Source organism: Lutra lutra, chromosome 5, assembly GCF_902655055.1.
Source record: "Lutra lutra chromosome 5, mLutLut1.2, whole genome shotgun sequence".
NCBI lineage: Eukaryota > Metazoa > Chordata > Mammalia > Carnivora > Mustelidae > Lutra > Lutra lutra.
In genome coordinates, this window is record NC_062282.1 from 131,113,801 (window position 1) to 131,129,181 (window position 15,381).

General features: G+C 40.2%; 1 pseudogene; it reads right to left on the minus strand.

The window, feature by feature from the left end:
* Positions 1-260: 260 nt before the first annotated feature.
* Positions 261-14,455, minus strand: LOC125101206 (H/ACA ribonucleoprotein complex subunit 1-like; annotated as a pseudogene).
* Positions 14,456-15,381: the final 926 nt, after the last annotated feature.

Genomic DNA, 15,381 nt, shown 5'->3' on the forward strand with positions numbered 1-15,381 from the left:
TTCCTCCTCTCTCTCTGCCTGCCTCTCTGCCTACTTCTGATCTCTGTCTGCCAAATAGATAAATAAAATCTTAAAAAAAAAAAACAAAACAAAACATTCATACCCTCTTAGAGCAAAATTGCCTATTTTCTTGCACACACTTTTGTATGGTATGGACATTATCGTTCTACTCATAAAGTGACCAGTTCTTCAAGACTTGCTCAAGAAACAAATTTCTGATCTATAGAAGTAGATCATGAAGGAGGTTTCTCTGTCAACGGTTATACTTCATGTCGTTTCCCTCTGAAACCACCACCTCCACTTCCTCCTCTGAAACCTCCACTTCGACCTTCTCTTGCCATCTCTAAAACCACCACCTCTTTCACTTCAGCCACCTCCTACTCCTCTTCCTGCCACCTCCTCTTGGAGGCCACTTCCCACCTGGAGGTCAAGGTAAAAACCTCTGTAGTGGTAGCAGTTTCTAAGGGTCTATATAAAACTTCTGCAGTTTTTTTAAAAGGAAAATGCCTTCATATTTGCTGACAATTTAATGGAAAAACAAACATCTCTAAGTTGTCCAAATATTTTGCTCACTTTACTAATTTGTTCTTTGTTCTCTAAATAAATTGCAGCATTGACGTTTTCGCCTGTAGGACATTTACAAACTATGTCATCTTCACAGGGATACAGGAACTCCCCTAATATAGCTACATGTTCTGGAGGTCCTTGGTCTTGGCCTCTGTTAAAGCCTCTGCGGCCATCTCCTTGTCCAAATCCTCCTCTGTGGCCACCATTGCCTATGAAATTACCACCTCCATCTCGGAAGTGGTAGTTACTGTGGTCACAAATGAAGCTGCTACGTTGATCAAAGCCTCCACTGACCTCCGCCTCCAAAAGACCTCCTTGTTCTACCAGCCTCAACCCCCAGGTTAGTACCTCCTCCCCCAGCAGGCAGCAAACTCTTTCTTTCCTTCCCTTTCTCCCTCCCTCCCTCCCCAAGCTGGGTCTAGCATGTTCAGATCCTCCTGCTCCTAACCTCAACTCACTTCAGTTAGGCTGAAACTAACATGCTTTTATATAAGAGAAACCTTATAACCCTGTGTCTTACATAGTTTCCTCCTCACTAATTGGTTCCAAGTGGGTCACTTTCCATCTAGACCTTCAGTCACTGTTGTCTACCATGGTGCTAGGTATGAAAACGTTTTCTACATCTGGAACACAAATGTTTAGGGATTAGGGAAGTTCAAGGATAGCTGGACTGGAATGCAATTTCCTTGAGAGCTAAAACAGGAGTTCTCAAACTGCAGCTGGCATCAGAATCATCTGGAGGGCTTATTAAAACATAGATTCCTGGACCTAACCCCAGAGTTTCTGATTCAGTAGGTCTAGTGTGGGACTAAGAACTTGCCTTTCTCATAAGTTCCCAGGTGCTCCTCTGGGGAACCCAGGTTAAAGGTCACCATTCCAGACCAGTGATCTCAAACTGGCTACACATTATTATCACCTGGAGAGGTTTTAAAACTCTTGATGCCCAGACCAGTAACATCAGAATCTATGGCGGTCATGACTAGACTTCTGTATTTTTTAAAGCTCCCCAGCAGATTCCAAGGGGCAGCCCAGGTTAGAAAGCACTCTCACATCTCATAGTGGTTCTTAGCCCAGGTTATCCAATCATCGCCACTATCTAATTACAGAACGTATTCATCACCATCTAGGGAGATTTTAAACAAGGTTCTGATACATGGGTTCTACGCTCAAGAGATTCTTATTTAACTGGTCTACCGGGTAAAGGCATCAGTGTTTTTGTAAATTCCTCAGGTGATTCTATTGCCTAGCTAGGGATGAGAACCACAGTTCCTGAGTTTGGTTACAGACCTTCCAACCCTGTTTAAGGAGTTAGTAACTATTTGGGAATTTTCACTGACCCCATCAGGGATGTTGTAAATATAAAGGAACAAGCACACATTCTGTCTAAAGTCCTGCCTGTCCATTAAATGTGCCCAATCACGATGCAAGGGAAATATCATCCCTGATTTCTGGCTCTCAGAGCAGAGAGCTGGGTGGCCTTGTACAGACAGGCTGGGAGGTGACTCTGGTGCCAGCAGTCCACTGCTTGAAGCATTTCCTTGCAAGCTGAAGCCCAGTTTGAGAGACTGCGGGAGCCTCTGGAGGGCTTACTGGGCCCTCAAAACGACTCAGAGCTGCTAGTAAATTTTTAAACATTTGCTTTTGTATTTTTAAGAAGCCCATTTTGTAGAGACCTTTGGTCTGACGCCGTTTCAGTGATGGCCTTTTGCTGAGTAAGGCGCAGAATCAGAATTTGAGTCTTGGGGCCTGCAGTTGTCAATGTCAGACTTTGGTTAAAGCTTCTGAGCTACAGTTTCCTCATTTTGTAATATTTCCTTCCTCCTGGAGATGTCCATGATTGAGGAAAATAGTGTATTGGGCTCATTCACCTCTGGGGAATGTATTCAGTGAACAGAGCATGAGATTTTTATGTCACATGATCTGAATTCAATTCCTGGTTCTGGTTCTTTCCTCTAACGTGACTTGGGCAAAATGGGAGTGCTCACAATCTATAAAAGGAGAAACCAATAATAATAATAACACCTAACTCACCTTTGATAATACCTTTACATATTTTTGTGAAAATCAAGTGGTATAGTTCCAAAAAGGGTATAGTTCACATGAAAATGCTTTATATATTATGGCACCATAAAATGATTATGCTTTAGGATATAACCAGATTAATGGACATATGAAAGGAAGAGAGAAAGCATAATTTATAAATTAAGTTGATTTCTTTTGATGTGTAGACAGTTTGAACCTTAGGACCTCAGGAGCAAAAGGCTACTTCCTTCATAGATCATTTAAAAGCAGCTATTGCCTGAATTCTGGATAATGAAACCTCATTTAAATGTTTTACGGAGGAGATCCTAAGTTGGTATCTTTAAGTAGTTTTTTTCCCCCCACTTTCCCTTTTTTGGGGTCTTTGCCTATACAGAATTGAGTTAATCATGCTCTTTAGTTCTTAGCACTTAATTGGTCCATGCAAGTTCCTTCCTTTTAATTTATTCTTTTCTTTCATCCTTATTTCTGATCCCATTTCCTATCCTTTCATAGATCCCCATTCTTTTGTTTGCAATGTGGAAACTTCCTTTATAATGTTATATCTTTGTTCATGTGTATATATGTGTAGCTGTAAAAATATTTGGTATGCGTGGAATCATTTTTTAGAAATTTGCACAACTGTTATTTTGCTATAAACCTCATTTATTTCACTTATTTTACTATGGTAAGAACATTTATGTGAGATCTACCTTCTTAACAAATTAAGTGTTTAATACCTTATTGTTAACTATAGGTACAGCATTGTACCTAGATCTCTAAAGTTTACTCATCTTGCTTAACTAAAACTTTATGCCTGTTGGTTAATAGCTCTCCATTTTTCTCTTCCCCCAGTCCCACAACCACCATTCTACTCTTTGATTCTGTGAATCTATTTTAGATATCTCATATAAGTGGGATCATGCAACATTTGTCTATGACTGGCTTATTTCACTTAGCATAATGTCCTCCAGGTTTATCCATGTTGTCACACATTGCAGAATTTTCTTTTTTTTAAAGGCTGAAGAGTACTCCATTGTATGTATATGCCATTGTGAGATCCAGCCATGCTACTATATGAAGATCTAATTCATTTTCTTTTGGTTACTGCATTTTTTTCCTATCTTAGGCAAATGCTCTATCATACTCTTCCCCTAGTGAGGGACATATAAGTTGCCTCCAACTCCTACCACCAAGAACAATCATGCAGTGTCCTCCCTGCACCTCCTTGCATTCCCTATACATCGTTGTACCAGGAGTGGAGTTCCTGAATCACAAGGTATACACATACTTAGTATCACTCAATCCTGCCAAATTGTAATCCAAAATGATCACACCAGCTTAGGCTCCTACCTGGTTTGCAAGAGGGTTCCTATTTCCCCATATTTTTGCTAGTAGTTGATATATTCAATGCTTAAATTTTGTCAATATGAATAGTATCAACTGATAGCTCCTGATAGTCTTAATATTTTTTTTCAAAGATGTTATTTATTTACCTGAAAGACAGAGATCACAAGTAGGCAGAGAGGCAGGCAGAGAGAGAGGAGGAAGCAGGCTTTCTGCTGAGCAGAGAGCCCGATGCGGGGCTCGATCCCAGGACACCAAGATCATGACTGGAGCTGAAGGCAAAGTCTTTAACTCACTGAGCCACCCAGGCACCCCTTAGTTAACATTTTTTATTATAAGTGAGATTAAACATCTCTTCAAATTTTTCTTGATTAGATTTTCAGTGAATTGCCTATTCATACCTTCTACCCATTTTTCTGTTCGGTTGTCTTTTCCTTGCTGATTGTTAAAAATTCCTTATATATTCTAGAAATTAATGGTTTGTCTGTTAGAAATGTTGTAAAGATCTTCCAGTATATGAGTCACTTTTTTTTTTTTAAAGATTATTTATTTGACAGAGAGAAACACAGCGAGAGAGGGAACACAAGCAGGGGGAGTGAGAGAGGGAGAAGCAGGTTTCCCACTGAGCAGGGAGCCTAATGCAGTGCTCAATCCCAGGACCCTGGGACCACAACCTGAGCCAAAGGCAGATGCTTAATGACTGACCCACCCAGGCGCCCCTATCAGTCACTTCTTAGTATTGTATATAGTTTCCCCTATTCAATAGGAACTTTGAATTGTTTTGATATAGCCAAACTCCATCCTTAATTCCTTTTAGGGATTATACTTTGAGGGTTTTTTTTTTTTTTAAAGATTTCATTTATTTATTTGAGAGAGAGAGAGAGAATGAGAACATGAGAGGGAAGAGGTCAGAGGGAGAAGCAGACTCCCCACCAAGCAGGGAGCCCAATGCGGGACTTGATCCCAGGACCCTCAGATCATGACCCGAACTGATGGCAGTGGCTTAACCAACTGAGCCACCCAGGTGCCCCTTGAGGGTCTATTTTAAAGTATCTTTTTCTACCCTAAGGTCCCAAGAGTTCTCATACAGGGTATGTTTCATAACTCTGTTATTTATTTGTCATTTTTTCTTTGACCAGAAGTATATTATTTTAATTATTATAGTTCTTCTTAATATCTATAGTATTTCTTAGTATCTGCTAAGGTCAAACTCCTTATTTGTTCTTCTTTTTCAAAATTGTCTTAGTTGTTTATGGTCCTTTATTGTTCCATAGTAATTTAAGAAGGAGTTTTATCTAGTTTTCCCAAAACGTTCTGCTGAAATTTTTATTGTAATTGCATTGAATTTGTAAATCAGTTAGTGGAAATCTATATCTTTAAATTGTAAAACCATTTATATGTGTGACTTTCCATTTCTTCAAATCTGCTCTCTTCTTTTAAATTTAAAATTTTCTCTATAATGACGTTTCTTAGGCCAGCTCATAATTTTTAGTATTTGAGTTATTGTAAATATTTTATTTTCTAATTGATTATTGCTGGTATAAAGCAATGCTATTTGTCTTTGTTTAATGCTATTTTTATTTCTCAACTTTGCAGACCTTGAACTCCCTTATTAATTTTCATAATTTGTAACTTCTCTTATATTTTATGTAAATTATTATTTAATCTACAAGCAATGGCAATTTTGTCTTCTCCCTTCCAAATTTTTTAAATTTATTCTCTGATTGTACTGGCCAAAACCTGCAGTGCCATGTTGATTGTAGCTTTTGAAGAAATTAGCCTTGTCTACTTCCAGACCCAGTCATATTGTGGCATGAAATCTACTATCATATATTCCTGGTTAAGAATGTGGTAGGTTAAGGGGCGCCTGGGTGGCTCAGTCATTAAGCCTCCGCATTCAGCTGAGGTCATGGACCCAGGGTCCTGGGATCAAACCCCACATTGGGCTTCCCACTCAATAGGAAACCTGCTTCTCCCTCTCCCACTCCGGCTGCTTGTGTTCCCTCTCCCACTGTGTCTTTTTCTGTCAAATAAATAAATAAAATCTTAAAAAAAAAAAAAAAGAATGTAGTAGGTTAAAAAAATGTATATATATATATATATAGAGAGAGAGAGAGAGAGAGAGAGAGAGAGAGAGAGAAGGTTTTCCCATGAGCCTTTTATATGGCTGTGGTAGGAAATGGGGAAGTGGCAGGACCTGGCTGAGAAGGAAATATATGAAGAGTCCTAATAATACTTAGAGAGCCAGGGACCCATACCAAGAGCTGGGTAATTACGTAAAGATGTATTTTGGTTTTATATGTATTTGAGTGGTTACCATAATCCAAATTATGTCCCCTTCCTTCTTTTCTCTCTATTCTCTTACACCTTAAAAGTGCTCTGGAAGAAAAAGTGCTATCTTTAAACACCCCCAAACTCTTTCTCAGCATGTGCCTATTGGCTTTCCTGTCTCTCCTTCTCCCTATCCTCCTTGCCTACTTTATTAGGTAGCATAACATATCTCTCAGAGATAAACACCCAACCCTTCCTTTTTGGGAAGGGAAAAACAGAATATCCAAATAACAAGTAGAAGCAGTAAAAGGGCGATCAATGTTCCCATTGGTAATTTGTATCCTTTCTGCTTCCCTGATTCAGCACACTGGGGCAGATCATTAGATATTCAGACAGAAGTATTTGCAAAACTTGAGTTCCTTTGGCTCTATATGCTTCTGCCCTACCAGCCTAACCATGATTTGTTCAATATGACATCTGCCTCCATCACTGCTGTGTCCTATTTATGCAATCTAATGTAGCTTTATTTCCTTATTTATTTGTTTAGACAGCTGTATCGCATTGCCGGTCCATTTTGAAATTACACTTAACTAAGCTTCTAGTGTTACCCGGTTATTCGTATAATTAGTTTTTGGATCTAATTCAAAGAGTCTACATTTGTCCTTTTTAAAATGCCATTCTGATGCTCTAGCTTATGAAGAGTTTTAGAGACTTGTCTCTGTTATCTAACATTCTATCTAGTGCTCCAATCATCTTGTCATCTGTAGAATTTGATAGGAAGGCCATCGGTGTGCTCATCCAAACCTTTGATAAATATGTCAAAAAGGACAGGGCCAGGGAAGAACCCCGAGGCACACCACTATAAAATTTCCTTCAGGTTGACATGGAATTAGCATTCTTGGACATGACTCTTTAATTATTGATGAGTCACCTGACTGTGCTTGCATCCATTCCACATTTCTGCATGTTATCCACAAGGATTTCCTGAGAAACACTGTCAGATTCCTTGCTGAAATACTAACACACAGTGTGTGCAGCATTTCCTGGACCTACCTGATTAGTAAACCCATGTATTATTCAGTTCTGCCTCAGTTTCAAGTGCCAGAATTTCAATTTAAAGTAGATTGGGCAAAAGAGATCGTTTAGAGGTTCACCTCACTGTATATTCTATGCCATCAGAGCATTCGTTCTCTCTACCATCCATTGTGTTGGCTTCATTCTTATGCCATCTCTCCATTCCTGAAATCAAGATGGCTACCAGCAGCTAGAAGGTTTTTCTCCCCAAAGCTCCTCTTTTATCTGAGAACCAAGTCTCTGACAGGATTATAAGCCCATCTCTAAACCAAACCCAGGGATGTGATCATCTTGTTGGCCAGTCCTGGGTCACTTGAAGCTGCTCCATCCAAATTACAGGAACTGAGAAAACCTCAAAGATGATGATGCTATCCAAGGAAGAACAAATGCATATTTCCTATACATAAGAAAAATGTTTGACTCCTGATCATATTGTTCCAGAAAGTCATCTCCTGAACATACTGTTACCCACAATTCAAGGATCATTCATATTATATATATATTAATATAAGCAGTTACTTTATTTATCTATAACTATAACTATATACATATGTATCTCTATATATAATTATTATGCAGTTACAAGTGATGATCTACTTAGATAAACAATATATCATCAGAAGCTTATTTCTATAGGGCTGAGTAATAAGCATTCTCCATTCTGCAGCTGGCCAACTGACTTCAACCCCACTCACCACAGAAATCTGGTCAAGAGAGTCATCTACAGATGAGGGATGGGGATATCATGTATGCATTTTGTGGTGAGCTGTCCTGCTGTGAAGAGATTCCTGCTGTTTCTTGGTCCTGATTCATTTGGATGGAAATGGTAATGCACGATCCAGAATATAGTGGTCTTAAAGCAAAACAAAATGCCAGGGTTGAAAGTTATAAGAATAGGAGCTATATTTTGGCTTTAATATAACTGTTAGAATCTATTATTAGATGGATCTACTATTAGATGGATTCTCTAAATGCATTTAATGGTCTAACTGTTTTTTTCACCAAGGCACTGTTCTAGGCACTTAATTTTATATGTTCTGAGAACATTCAAATCCACAAAGAAGTCTCACTCACTTAGTACAAACCTGCTAAAGAGAAAATGCCATAGTGAACATTGGAGAAAATGTCCTTCGGAGATATGTTAAGGGCTGATTTTGGAGGAGAAAATTTTGGAAATTTTTGTATCATGGAGTTGATCTAGAATCATTTGTAATCAGACTCAATGGTTAAATGAGGACATTTCAGGTCTGATTGCCTGATGAGAACAGCTTTCTCATGTCTATGCTGTCAGGACGCCACTTCTCCTGCCTGACTACCTTAAACAATACGGTACGGCCTTGGCCTGAATCGTATACCTCAATCATTTTGGGTAGCGTCTGTCCTTTTCCTGTTCTTGCTTTATAGAATGCCCTACTTTTGTGTGAACTCAATGTTATACCAGAGTCCATACATAGACAGTAGCAGAATCATTATATCTTATTCTGAAAGGTAGGGAGGCAAGCAGCAGAGAAATATCAAGAGGATAGCCAGCTGTCAGGAATATATTACACTTTCACTGAATATACTACATGTGAAAATAAAAGCAAAAATTTGTTGGGAATTTTGCTAATATGCTATGCATAGTAAGACATGAGGGACCACCCTCAGAGAATGTAGGGAAAATAGCAGATATTTCAGAAACCCAGTGGAGAACAACAACAAGCCACTTTCTCTCTTTTTTTTTTTTTTTTTCTTTTGGACAAGCTAGAGCCAAGTGATATAATCATGGGAATGTTAGGACATCCTAGCACTTTCCAGACTGATCGATAACATTAAACATTGCACTTAAGTCTGACAAAATGAAACTAGCAAGAACATATCAATGAACACAAAGAATCTGATCATTATCACTCCTAGGATGTAAAGAACAACAACAAAATTGTAATTTATCTGAGTGTCTTGCCATTATAAAATAGGGCTGAGTCTTAATTTCCTTTCTCATTTTCACAATAAGAAAGTCAATCCAGTGCTCCAGGCACTATTACATCAAATATTGATATAGCGTCACTGTATAGTAGGTTTTCCTTCTAAGAAATTGATAAATTCTTAATGAAGAGTAGGGAAACGGAGCCCAACATGAATGGATAATTCGTTCAAAAACAGTTGACTTTTGTCTTTAGAGTTGTTCTTTTTCCATATTACATAATGAATGCTTTTCTTTGGAATTTAATTTTTCTGACACTAAAACATACATACTTAATAAGTCTTTCTGGATTCTAAATGAACATTCTGGGAAAGTTTTCATTTTATACAAATAAAGATGAACAATAAAGTTCCAACTTAGCAAGGAACTTCCTTAAAATCTCTATTTTTAATGTGAGGCCAAACTATCAAGAGCTCCTCCATAGGAATAAAAGAAAATATCTGGGTGGCTGCGTGGTACTGGTAAAACTGCTTTCTGAACCCTTTGAGGCTATCAGTGCTCAGGTGTACGGGAGAAATAGTGATTTTAGAGTTCTGAACCTAACAGGGTCTTGAGATGTCCATCTGTATCAGAGCTATACACAACCATCCAGATGCAAGGTTGTCCCTTGCAATTTTAAAAATCAGTTCCATGGGGCCCCTGGGTGGCTGAGTGGGTTGGGGCCTCTGCCTTCAGCTTGGGTCGTGGTCTCAGGGTCCTGGGATCAGGCCCCACGTCGGGCTCTCTGCTTGGCGAGGAGCCTGCTTCCCTCTCACGCTCTGCCTGCCTCTCTGTCTACTTGTGATCTCTGTCAAATAAATAAATAAACACGGGGGGTTGAGGGGGTAGGAGAAGAGTAAATGAAACAAGATGGGATTGGGAGGGAGACAAACCATAAGTGACTCTTAATCTCACAAAACAAACTGAGGGTTGATGGGGGGAGGGGGTTGGGAGAGGGGGGTGGGGTTATGGATATTGGGGAGGGTATGTGCTATGGTGAGTGCTGTGAAGTGTGTAAACCTGGCGATTCGCAGACCTGTACCCCTGGGGATAAAAATATATGTTTATAAAAAATTAAAAAAAAAATTATAATAAATAAATAAACTCTTAAAAAAAAATCAGCTCCATTCACTTCAACTACACATGTTTCCACTGAATACTTTAGAATAGAACTGTAATAAGAAAGCTGGAGACAGGAAAGGAACAGAAGACACAATTCCTGTCCTCAAGAGGTGTATCACCTAGGAAATATTCAGAGCAAACACGAGAGCTAAATTGTCAAGCTCACCATGTGATATTTATCAAGCTAGACGAAGAGATTCCAAGTGGGCGGAGTTAAGGAAGGAAAATTTTTTTGGAGTTTGAATTAAACCATAAAGAAAATGACAGGGTCACCTTTTGGCTTCAGCTAACATGCACTCACATAATATCAGTGAAAGAGCCCTGATTCAGATACGTGGTAGGAGCTGTCTTTGGATGAAGAAAAGCACTGGGGAATGCTCTTGATAAGTTAAAAATATGTGCTTTCTGGAACAGGGTGTGTATTTTTCTAGAGATCCCACCAGAGGGCTGTTCAGAGGATGGCCACTGCGATGTTCCAAACAACTTCCAGATGACCTCTAACCAACTAATCAGCAACGGGAGGGCAGTCCAGACTGTCCAACAGAAACAGCTGTGGAATAATGAAAAAGATCACTTGGAGAAACATATTGGAAAATTAGGCAACCCCCCAAAAGTGAAAACCTATATTGTATTTAGAAGAAGGAAAGTGAGTATCTTGAGAAATTCTGATGGGTGTTTTGAAAGAACCACAACGTCGGGATTAAAGTTTAAAGAATTAAAACAAATTAAGAAAGGTAGCTAGGAACAATTATATGCTAAGATTAACAAGCATTCCTACTGATCAGTGCCAGACCTTCTGGGTGTATCTGAACAGACATTCAATCCATGCTGTGAAACAACTGAGTCTTGGATTGGCTTTATGGCTCTGGTTTTGGTATTGTGAATGCCTTTGCTTTTGAGCATTTCTTTTCTCCTGTATCCATCACTGCCTGATGGAAACTATAGCTCTATATTTTAGTTGCACTCATCCATGGAATTTCCTTAGTTACTCATCACTTCACGTGTGTAGATTCTTTCAGTATTTAAACCTCCCTCTGGCTGACTCTTCGAGCTCATCAGCATCAGGCTGGAGAGCAGGTGGTTGACAGTATGACTTTGGAGTTAGGCTGCTATCTCTACATCACAAGCCCTTCATTTATCATTTGTGTTACCTTAGGCAACTTATACAAAGTCTCTGTCCGTCTCTGGATCCCTAACTGCAAAACGAAAGTAATCCAAACTATATTCATACATGAACATGACAGTGGTAATGTAAGCAATACTAAGCACAATGCCTGGTCTACAGTAAGCTCTCAAAAGTATTTGCTATTATTACCATTAAAATAAAAATAATCGTATTGAAGTTAATTAGCAGGGGCACCTGGGTGGCTTAATCAGTTACACCTCTGCCTTCGGTTGAGGTCATGATCCCCGGGTCCTGGGATCGAGCCCCACATTCAGCTCCCTGCCTCAGTTGGGAGCCTGCTTCTCCCTCTGCCTGCTCCTCCCCTCGATTGTGCTTTCTTTTTCTCTGTCAAATAAATAAATAAAAATCTTTAAAGTTAATTAATTTGGTTAAAAAGTGAATATTATTGTGCCACAGCTACAATTTCTTAATGGCATCATTAAACAGTTCCCTGCCTGATTGCCCCAGTTGTGGTTAAAAACGCATGTCAGGTGAGCCTCCACATTGTTTTTGGTCTTTTCTAAGTATTTTACTTTATTGTTATTTTTAAGATTTTATTTTTTTTGAGACACAGAGAGAGACACAGAGCATGAGCAGAGGGAGTGGAAGGCCGAGGGAGAAGCAGGCTCCTCACTGAGCACAGTCCAATGCAAGACTCCATCTCAGGACCTTGGGATCATGACCTGAGCCGAAGGCAGACACTTAACCGACTAAGCCACCCAGGCATCCCTTTTCTAACTCTTTTAAATGACAAGTGATTAAGATCCTGACCTGACTTTTGAAGACCTATCTGAGTTTGACCTTCATTTCTTCTGAACATTTATTGCTCAAAAACTGACATGGCCTTTGCCCTCATAGAACTTATAGTCTATGGAGTTGACATAATTAATTAAATAATCACTCAAATAAACGTAAAACTACCTTTCCTTAGGAGCACTTAACAAAGTTAACAGATGTTATTAAAAATGTGTATGAGAGGTGTCTACCAAGATCAGGAGCATCATGGGAAGGTTTCCTTAAAGAAGAGAAAAGCAGAGGGAAATTGGCTATTTCTCCCACTGTTGTGACTTGAGGACACAAAGTGTTCCATTTTGCCTTTGTGTTCTCAGGCAGCCTAAGAAACACAAAGTATATTTTTGTTGAGTGAATGAATGAGGCATGCAGATTTCAGAGCCTTGGATGCAGAATAGTGGGTTGATTCTTGTTCTAAATTAGAACCCATTCTGAGCATGCTCTTAAACCAAGCTCACAGGAAAGCCCATTTCAGTAATTGTTTTGCTGTTTCCCATTCCAGGATCACACCAGAATCTGGGAAGCTTACCTGGATCCTAAAAGAAAGGCATCCAATCTCTATTATCTATTCCAGTCTGAAGATGCTGACCATTCTTATTTACTGAACCCATAACAGCCCCTTCAAGTCCTGTCACTCCTTGCTGTTTTGGACACAGTGGCTTACAGGAACCTTTAACTAAAACTGTGAACATGGTCTCACTTCCTAGATAGTCCCTAAAGCTACTGCCTTTTTTTTTTTTTTTTAAGATTTTATTTATTCATTTGACAGAGAGAGAGAGTAGAGGGGGAACCACAGAGGGAGAAGGAGAAGCAGGTTCCCTACTGAGCAGGGAGCCAATGCAGGGCTTGATCCCAGGACCCTGGAATCAAGACCTGAGCCAAAGGCAGATGCTTAATGACTGAGCTACTTAGGTACCCTAAACCATTGCTTTTGAAGTCTTGCCTCCTATGGGGCCGTTGCCATGGAGGACACATTCTATTCTGTACCTCAGTAACCTTGAAGTCCTTTTCCAAATCTGAAGCAATCACCCTCTCTCTTTTAGCTACCTTCAGTCTTCAGGGAACTCAGGTTTTAAGGAAGTGCCTTATAGGCACCAGTTAATACAAACTTCCCTACTAAGGGAGAAGAGAGCCAAAGGCTGGACTGCCTTTTTGTAATGGGGAGGAGGAAAATGAGTGGGGTAACTTCTGTTAATTAATATCTCAAAGTGTTTTCCTGCCATACCTAGATATTTGGAATTTTCCTTATAGGTAATATAGCGAAATGATTTTTCTGACAACGGGGTATGTGATGGTTTGGGGAGGAGAAGAAATTATTGGAAAATCAGTTAGAAGTGTATTGCCAAAATGTAGACATGATGTAGGAAACCTTAGTGGTGACAGTGGACATGGGAAGCAGAGCAGACATTAGAGGCATGTAAAGAAGACTTTTAGGGGGATCTGGGGAGATGGCAGAGTAGAAGGATTCTAACATCACTTTGTCCCATGCATACACCGAGACAACAGCTACATTAGTGCAGCTAACCCAGAAAATAAACTGAAAACTGACAAAACAGACTCTTCACAGTTACTGGTAAAGAGGAGGCCACATTAAAAATAGTAGGAAGGACAAAGTCCCAGTTGGGAACCAAACTAACCCAAGAGACTAACCACAAATGGGAAGGACAACACAAGCACAGAGGAGGGGCAGGAGCGGACCCCACACCAGGCACCCCAGACATGGGGGACCTGCACTGGGAAGCTGAATCCCCATAACATCTGGCTTTGAAAACCAGAGGAACTTAACTTTATGAGAATTTACAGTCACTGGGGCTTAACAGTGGGAACGTTACAAATCAGCAGACTTAGTTCTGGGAGGGCTGGAGAGTGGTAGGAAACATAGTCCCTGCCCTAAAAGAGCCAGCATAACAAACAACCCCTCTGAGATACAACATAGAAACAGCATTTTGAAAAGCACCTTGAGTATATGGGAAGGAGATTTATTTACTAATCCTGATGTGCACTGGAGGGGCACAGATCCTTGGGAGACATCTTCAAGAAGAGAAGGGCTGACAGGTGCCATTTCCTCCTTTCCACCAGGCCTAGATACCTGGACACCTGTGGGAAACAACACCAACTCTCTCAACATACCTTGCCAACACTTCACGCTGCCCCATAGATCTACCCCATCAAATCCATCCCATTTGGCAAGAATCCTTCCAAATGGGTGTCTGACATCTCTCATTCTTTAAGAAGCTCCCGCAGTGAACAGCCCCACTCCAAAGTGAACCTTGCCCTGGACAGAGGGAAAGATAAGCACACACGCCAGTTTGACTGCAGTCCCAGCAGTGGGTTGGGGGACAGACATCGGATCTGATTGCACACTCTGCCACTAACAGAAGCCTCCCAGGGGACAATGCAGAGAGAATGCCCTATAGTTCTGTGCAATTACAGGCCTGGCAAACAGGCTGAGGGCAGGCATCTGGTCTGACCCAACTACAAGCCCATAATGGCCCCAGACTGGCCCCTTAACAACACAGGAACCAAACCTTCCCCACAACAGGGAAAAAGGGTCATTGCAGCTGACTGCCCTGAAGGTGAATGCGGTTCCATCACAATAGTAGGATGCATGAAGCCCACATAGGAGACATCCTGAAGCATCAGGTTTGGGTGAATAGGGGGGACACAGCACTGCAGTGCACTACAGGACCTCTTCTTCATAAGGCCACTACTTTCAAGATCAGGTGATAAGGCTGGATTTCTAATACAAAGAATCAAACACAAAGAGTTAGACAAAATGAGGAGACAGACAACTCCATCCCAAATGAAAGGACAAAATCATAGCCAAAGAGCTAAATGAAACAGAGATAAGCAATATGCATGATATAAGGATTCAAAGTGATGGTCATAAAGACACTGGACTTGATAAAAAGGTGGAGGATCTTAGTGAGACTTTCAACAAAGAAAATATAAAAAAGAACCTATCAGAGGCACACTCAAAACTGAAGTTAAAAATACACTAGAAGGAAGAAGAAGTAGATTAGAGGAAGCAGAAGAAGAGATCAGTGAGCTGGAGACAGAATAATGGAAAGCAACCAAGCTG